A 7,594-nucleotide genomic window follows, 5' to 3' on the forward strand; every position below is an offset into this window, starting at 1 on the left:
GTCGTGCCCTTATACCCCTGAATGGTATGCACATCTGACACCCCGCTGATATGATGGTGATCCCGGGTTCTGCCCGTTCGGTGGTATGGGCTGCAACAAATTCATTTGGACAAGTTTAGGGAATAGGGTGGAATAGGGTTCACCGATTGGTGTGTAGTTGGGTCTCCTGGGTGGTTCCCGAGGACGGAAATTATTTTGAGGAGGTCGAGGATTGTAGTGGTTTCGGTGAGGAGGCTGATTCCTAGGATGTGGGGCCTGCCCCCGATTGACTGGTTGTGTCCGCTGGATATAAGGCTGGGTGCTCATGACCATGTAGGGCTGAGGAGCGTAGGTCGCATTTTGGTGGGGGAAATAATGTTGCGAGGTTCTTTCCGAAGAACAAAGCCCGGGATTATGATATTCTCCCACCTCTGACACTGCCATGGATGTTTCCTCTTTTTTCTTCCCTCTTGCCATTCCTCCAGACCCGCTTTGGACGGCTTGGGAGGTTGCCCTTATGGCTGCCTGACTCAAAATTCTTCCCGTTTTCAAACCGTTCTCCACCATCTCTCCAATCTTAATCGCTTCTGCGAAAGGCTTTCCCATGGCCGACATCATGTTTTGGAAATAGTCGGACTCTTGAGCCTGGAGAAAAGTAGTGACCATCTCTATCTCGTCCATGGAAGGTTTTACCCTTGACGCTTGCTCACGCCATTTGATGGCGTATTCTCTGAAACTTTCCGAGGGTTTCTTCTTTAAGTTTGACAAAGCATTTCTGTCTGGTGCGATGTCAATATTATATTGAAACTGCCCTACGAAGTCTCTGGCAAGATCATCCCATATATGCCAGCGAGATATGTCCTGGTCCATATACCATTCCGAAGCGACTCCCACCAAACTTTCTCCAAAATATGCCATTAGCAGTTCTTCTTTTCCGCCGGCTCCCCGCAATTGATTGCAGTATTTTTTAAGATGTGCAATGGGGTCACCGTGCCCATCGTATTTCTCGAACTTTGGGGTCTTGAAACCTGCTGGCAGGTGCACGTGAGGGAACATGCATAGGTCGGCGTAAGAGACGCTCTTCTGTCCGCTCAATCCTTGCATATTTTTCAAACTTTGTTCAAGGCTTCTCATTCTCTTGGCAATCTCATTTTGTTCTGCAATTCTGGGGTTCTGATCCTGCCCGGGTGCAAGCTCGCACTGAGGCGGTAGAGGATTAGTGCTGGTAGCGAATCTAGTTGGTTCCATTGAGAACGATGGTGCTTGGAATGTAAAAGAGGATGAGTCAAAGCTTGGCTTGTACGTGGCAGGCTGTGCCGTAATCGGGCAAGGCGATGCAGTAAAGATGTTCATGCTTGCATCGGTGGCTGACATTCGGGGATGAGGGTCAGAAGGCGATCCAGCAGAGAAGGCTGAGGTGGCTGGGTACCCGAATGGGGTAGCAGGATAATTTATGGGGACATTAGAAGTCCCACTTGACCTGGAGAATAATTCAGGGAATCCGGGGACGACACTTGGCGGCTCTTTCCCATTATTCCAGTCGTCCAGCATTTCCAACATGCGGAGCCGTAGGATTCTATTTTCCTCCGCAGTTGCGGATTCAGGTGTGAGGACGGCTGAGATCGTGCTCTCCTCGGAAACAGGGATTGTTTGCAATGGAATTTCTGAAGACATTTCCACACTTCCTTTTGACCTGGTGAAGTAAGTGTGAGTACTGCTTCTGGTCCTAACAACAGGTAGTTGAACACTTCCCCTTGACCTTGTGAAGTATGAGTGCGAGGCCAGACTTTCACCAAACCAACCGTCTTTTCAAAAACCCTGGAGTACTCAACGACAAATGCACGGTTAATTTGCAGCAAATAACAAATAGTCAATCTCACGTTGGGCATGATACACCTACACAGTTAAGTGGATTACTACATGTTTGCTACGAGAGCATGCGTCATTCCGGCATTCTTCCTTTTATCAGTTTTTTCCCTTTTTATTATTATTATATATTTTTTATTTTGCAGTAAAAGAAATGCGACCGGATCCGATGAGGATTGCCTACGTATCACGATGCCTACGTGAATCAGATCATTACGTAGTTCGAAACTAACAAGTATAAAAATAAAGAAGCAAGTGCTCATTTAGCATAGGGCTCAAAAGATTTGACTATTCTTTGTTTATTTACTTATTCAATTTTTTTTTGGAATTTTTGAAAGAAATACTTTAAAAGAAGAAAGAAAATTTTGTTTATTTTGATTTTTGTTTTATTTTTAAAGAATGACTTCTAAAAAATTTATTTGCTTTTGACTTGAATTCTGGAAATTTATTAAAAAAGAAAATATGTTTGGTTGATTTTTTTTCGTTTGTTTTACCTTTTCTACGGAAGAAAGAATGTATATGATGTTGCCCCTTAAATTTTGAAAGAGGGACTTTTAAGAAAATGATGTGAAATTCTGAGTTTTATTTATTTACAAAAGCACTTCTAAAGAAAAATCCTAATATTTTGAAATTCAATTTTTCAAATATATATATATATATATATATATTTTAAAAAAACATTTTACAAAAGAGAGACTAAAAAGCAAAGAGTATTTTTTTTGGATTTTTATTGCTGATTTTTAATTCTTATTACATTATTTCACATGAAAGACTTCAGAAAGAAGGAGACTATTTTTTTTGAGTTTAAGAAAACTTCTATATTATTTTTTGTTTCTTTTTTTTATATATTTTCTAAGGAAAAATTTATAAAGAAAGAACTAAAGGGAAATATATTTTTTTTGGATTTTTGAAAATTGGGGCCGAACCGATGAGGTTTGCCTACGTATCTCACATCCGGTGAGAATCAGACCCGCGTAGTTCGGTCAAATTAACCGAATTATTTTAGAACAAAATTCTTTCCTTTTCAACAAACAACTTTCCAAAAATAAAAGACTATTTTTCTATCTTTTTGTTTTTTCTTTTTCTTAGTAAAGCAAATTATTGAAGACAAAACATTTTCCCTTTTTATTATCGCAAAATTTCGGCAGAGTTTTGACAGTAATTGGGCATTGCTATTTTTCAAAGTAGAAAATTAGCCCTATACACTGTTATTTTTATTTTTTTTATATTTTTCAAATACTCCAAAGTGGGGCAGCATGCATGTCCGAGACAAATAAATGCACGGAAACAAATAGGATGCAACAGGATGGTCTTTTCATTTCAGGTTGCTAGTCCTAGACGGACCCAACCCCTGTGTTGAGTCCCCTAAGTCAAATGCAACATGATGCAAATAAGCGTTCCTACTAGGGATCCGGCATGAAGTCAAGTTATTCTAGGTTCGTAACCTGGGTATTTGTTCTAGACTGTGTACCCGAGCGGACAACTCGAGTCGAGGAGGGGGCTACGTACCGGGGACCCGCGAGATCGTCCGGCTTTGTAACTTGTCCGACCTCTTTCTTATTTCAGGTATTGACACTAACAGAATAGGGAGTCTCGACCAGCGAGCTTCTCCCCGGAGGTAAGAAGAGAAGGGTTTCGGCACAGTTTATATACAGTTCAGATAATATCAAAGCGGTAAAAGACAACATTTAGCACGTTATGCAAAAACATGTAATAAAGATCAGATAATAAAGCCAAATATAACAATTATTCTAAGCTCGAATTCTTGAACCCTGAACCAGTGGTTCTGGGTTAATAATCTCCCCAGCAGAGTCGCCAGAGCTGTCACACCTCCTTTTTGCGCGCCCGGCCCCGAAGGGTTAAATGCGCGAGGTGGAGATTTTCCAATTTAAGTGACAATATTTGAAATGAGATTATTTATTTAATTCAGAGTCGCCACTTGGGAAAGGTTTGGCTTTTGGTGTCCCAAGTCACCGGTTTATCTTGAATCCCAAATCGAGGAAATTTTCGACTTTTCCAAATGAAGTCTGCGAACCAGAAATTCTAAGTAAGGAATTCTGTTGACCCGAAGGAAGGTGTTAGGCACCCTCGAATCCCGTGGTTCTAGCACGGTCGCTTAAATTGTTATAATGGCTAAATATCTGATTTAAATACATGTTATGACTTACGTGCTTTTATTAAGTTTAAACCGCATTTATTATTATCACTTATTTATAGAATTGCAACGTCGTGAAAAAATGCATCTCGAGCCACGTCACAATCAATGCACCCGTGGTCGTCGACACATTTTGACTCCGTTGAGATTTGGATTTGGGTCACATCAATGTGCACCCGTGTTTAAGAAGATAATTTAATTAAGCCGCGCCTAAAGAGTCTAACGTGTTGTTATCTTTGGAGAAGGCAAGGAAATTCACTAGACCGCCCATCTCCAAATTCTAAATGTTTATTATGATTAATTATTGAGGGCCCCGCAATATGTATCTTTCTTCTAACGGGGCTCATCTCATTATTTAAAGGGATATCCTAAAGTGGCTACATTTTCTATTATGTTTGTCTCTAAAATAAAAAAGGGAAAAGGTACGTGCTAATTTACTTAACCAAATCTGGATTTCCTGTCAATCATTTGATTCATTTGGTGAATTGTTTGCAAGATGAAGAATGCAGTATCTCGTGGAACCTGCCTTCAATTTTAATGAAAATTACATACAAGCTGGTGAAACACTACAACTATTCCAAACATTTCTTGAGTTGAATTTAGCTAAACTTATTTAGGCTAGATTAAAGGAATTAACTACTATACGTTGTTACTAATGGGATTTGAACGTGATCCTATGTACTGCCTAACGAGACCCAACAAAAGGACTAAAATAAAACAAAACAGCATAGTATAAGTTTGGAGTATACATACCCCGTATTAACAAACAACTACAAACTACAACACAAAGGACTAAAATCAGACGAGTGTCAGTTAACATACACTTTCATACTATTGAATTATAAACTAACAACTACACAGGCCCATTAATATACCATGAATATTCCAACAAATACTTGAACTTCTTCAACCTTTTTCATTTCATGTTTTCAAACTGTTTCAGTTACACCAATATGGGACTCGAAATGTGTACCTGGGAGATGCTTACAATGAAGAAAGCAGGAGAGTCAGTTGAGCAGCAGTGCAAACGAAATAGCAGCAGTAACAGATAAATAGCAGCAGGACAAATTCCAGTGCAAGATGCAATTATAGACGAAGGAAAAGGCCAAATGATGGCAGCACACAGTGTAGTAGGAATAGAACTCCAGACAATCCAATTCCGAGATAAACCAATGCAACAAACACTACCAGTAATCTCGATTGAAACTTAGAAGAAGCAATACTACCTAACAGATTGACAACAGATGAACTTCAAACAAAACCAAAGTTTCTGATTTCCTGTCTGTTTTTTTTATTTCTTGCTCTCTTTCTATCCCTATCTATCTCTCTCTGTATGTGTATTTTTAAAATCCAGAACCAGTCCCTCAATGTTTATACCTTCCTTGTTTTACTTCTCTGTCTATATTTCTTTTCAAAAAATCCCTCAAAAAATTCCAGTCTCCTGTATGTTCTGTGTGTATTAATCTGTATGTATTTCAGCTCTCTTCTCTCTAATCTATCCCCTCTCTGTTCTCTTATGTCTTATCAAAATCCCCCCTTTTATCAGCCTCCCATCACCCCTTTAACAGCCTGTTTTACACAAATCAGAACATCCTCCCATGTGCTCTCTTATTTTCAGATTCCACTTACTATTTAAATAAGAACACCAGCCCATGATATTCCCTGGCAGACTTACTTTTAGGTAAGGTTTAATATTTTTGAACTAAAGCAGGGTAATGGGCAGCAGAATATTTCGGACAGCATGTGCTGTCAACTATTTTATTCAAAAGCCCTTATGCAGGGCACAGGCTGTGCACAAATGCACCTGTGGTGCACAAATGCACATGTTGTGCACAAGTGCACATGCCCTCCAATTCAGAACTTAAACAAACATTCCTTTTACATTTCTGATTCAAATTAACAACTATAAGTAAACAAACTCAGTTCCTAATTGATTCAAACAAATGTGCCCAGAAGCAAATCGATTTGTTATTGTTCAGGCAGTTGAAACTAATTGACGACACATGTCGACTCGACTATATTAATCATAACATGTACAATTCTAGCCAAAGATCAGAAATCCAAACAGTATCAACAAGGGGTTCAGATTGCAATGTCAATACAGAAATGACTTTGGGAGCTAATTGAATGACCAATTACGAATTCAATTGAACACACAGTTTACACACACACATTATGAAGAAAGACTTGACCGAATACAGAGGTCCGGCCAAGGTGGACAATAGCAGTTCAAAAACACAAAACAAAAAGTTTGGCCATACGGACAGACCTTTAACAACACACAAACATACGAACTGAAATAAAGAAAAGAAAATTAACTCACCTTAAAGCTTTGAAAGAACAAATCAGAAAAATAGACTGGTGTTTGAACAGACCTTCTTTAAGGTTGAATGGACTTTTAAACGAAGTGTTTCTTGGATGAGAAACACTTCGATTAAGGTCCATTAGACCTTAATCTCTTGGCTTAAACAGGCACGGACTAGGCTTGGGGTTTCTAGGGTTCGTGGATGGTAGATTTGGAATTTGGGCTTCCATGGTTAGATTCGGACCAAACCAAGCATGGTTTGGTCACGAGGGGGGTCCGGTGATTGTCTGGTATGAATCTAGGGCAGATAGGTGTAGATCGAGTTTTGCTCGAATCTTCAAATGAAGATTCGAGGACCTAGAGGATGATTCGAACTAAACGGTCCACAGATCCATGTTCAGGGTGTCAAGGTGGTTTTAGGGTGTTAAGGTGAAGGTCATCGGCGTTCATGCCGCCGGGATTAACGGCGAGGGATAAGGGGGCGGCTAGGGTTTCGTGGGGAAGGAGATGAAGACGGAAGCTGGGGTATTGGATAGGGGGGCAGGGTATGGTTGGAAGGTTATATATGGGATGGGTGGGTTGATCTCGGCCGTTGGATGAGGCAAGATGGAAGGCCCAGATCTTTCATCTGATGGGGAAACAGTGTCGTTTCATCCTAAAGGGTTTGGGTCGGTCCGGGTGGAAATGGGTCGGGTTCTGTTTATGGGTTATGGGGAAGTGATCTCGGCCGTTGGATCAGTTTAGTTTGAATGGTTGAGATGGATCGGCATTGAAACGACGTAGTTTTGGTGTTAAACTACGTCGTTTTGCGGCCTGGGGGTGGGCTGTGCGGACCGGTGGATTGGGCCATTCATTTGGGCTTCGGATTTATAATGTTTGTAGCCCAAATTCATTTTAAAACAAATTTTTCCCTCTTTTTCTTTATTTCTAATTTCCTAAATACACAACCTAATTAAATAAAACTAGACACCATTAATTAACACTTAACATATTTATTTAACGCGTATAAAATGTTAAAAGTAGGTAAACTTAAACAAAGCAACAAATCAGGACAAAAGAAATGCGTATTTTTGTGATTTCCTATTTAACAATCGGATTACGGTTCACATTACGCACGACACATACATTTTGTATTTTGTTTTAATAAAAATGGGCAAAAATCATAAATAATTAACAAAGTGCCATGTAAAAATCCAATTTGTACAGCAGGACCATTTGTTATTATTTTTTTTTATTCTTTTGGAGCGATTGTCGTGTAAAACAAAAATCACGTGCTCACAGGTGCGAAA

The sequence above is a fragment of the Nicotiana sylvestris genome, chromosome 11 (assembly GCF_000393655.2).
Source record: "Nicotiana sylvestris chromosome 11, ASM39365v2, whole genome shotgun sequence".
NCBI lineage: Eukaryota > Viridiplantae > Streptophyta > Magnoliopsida > Solanales > Solanaceae > Nicotiana > Nicotiana sylvestris.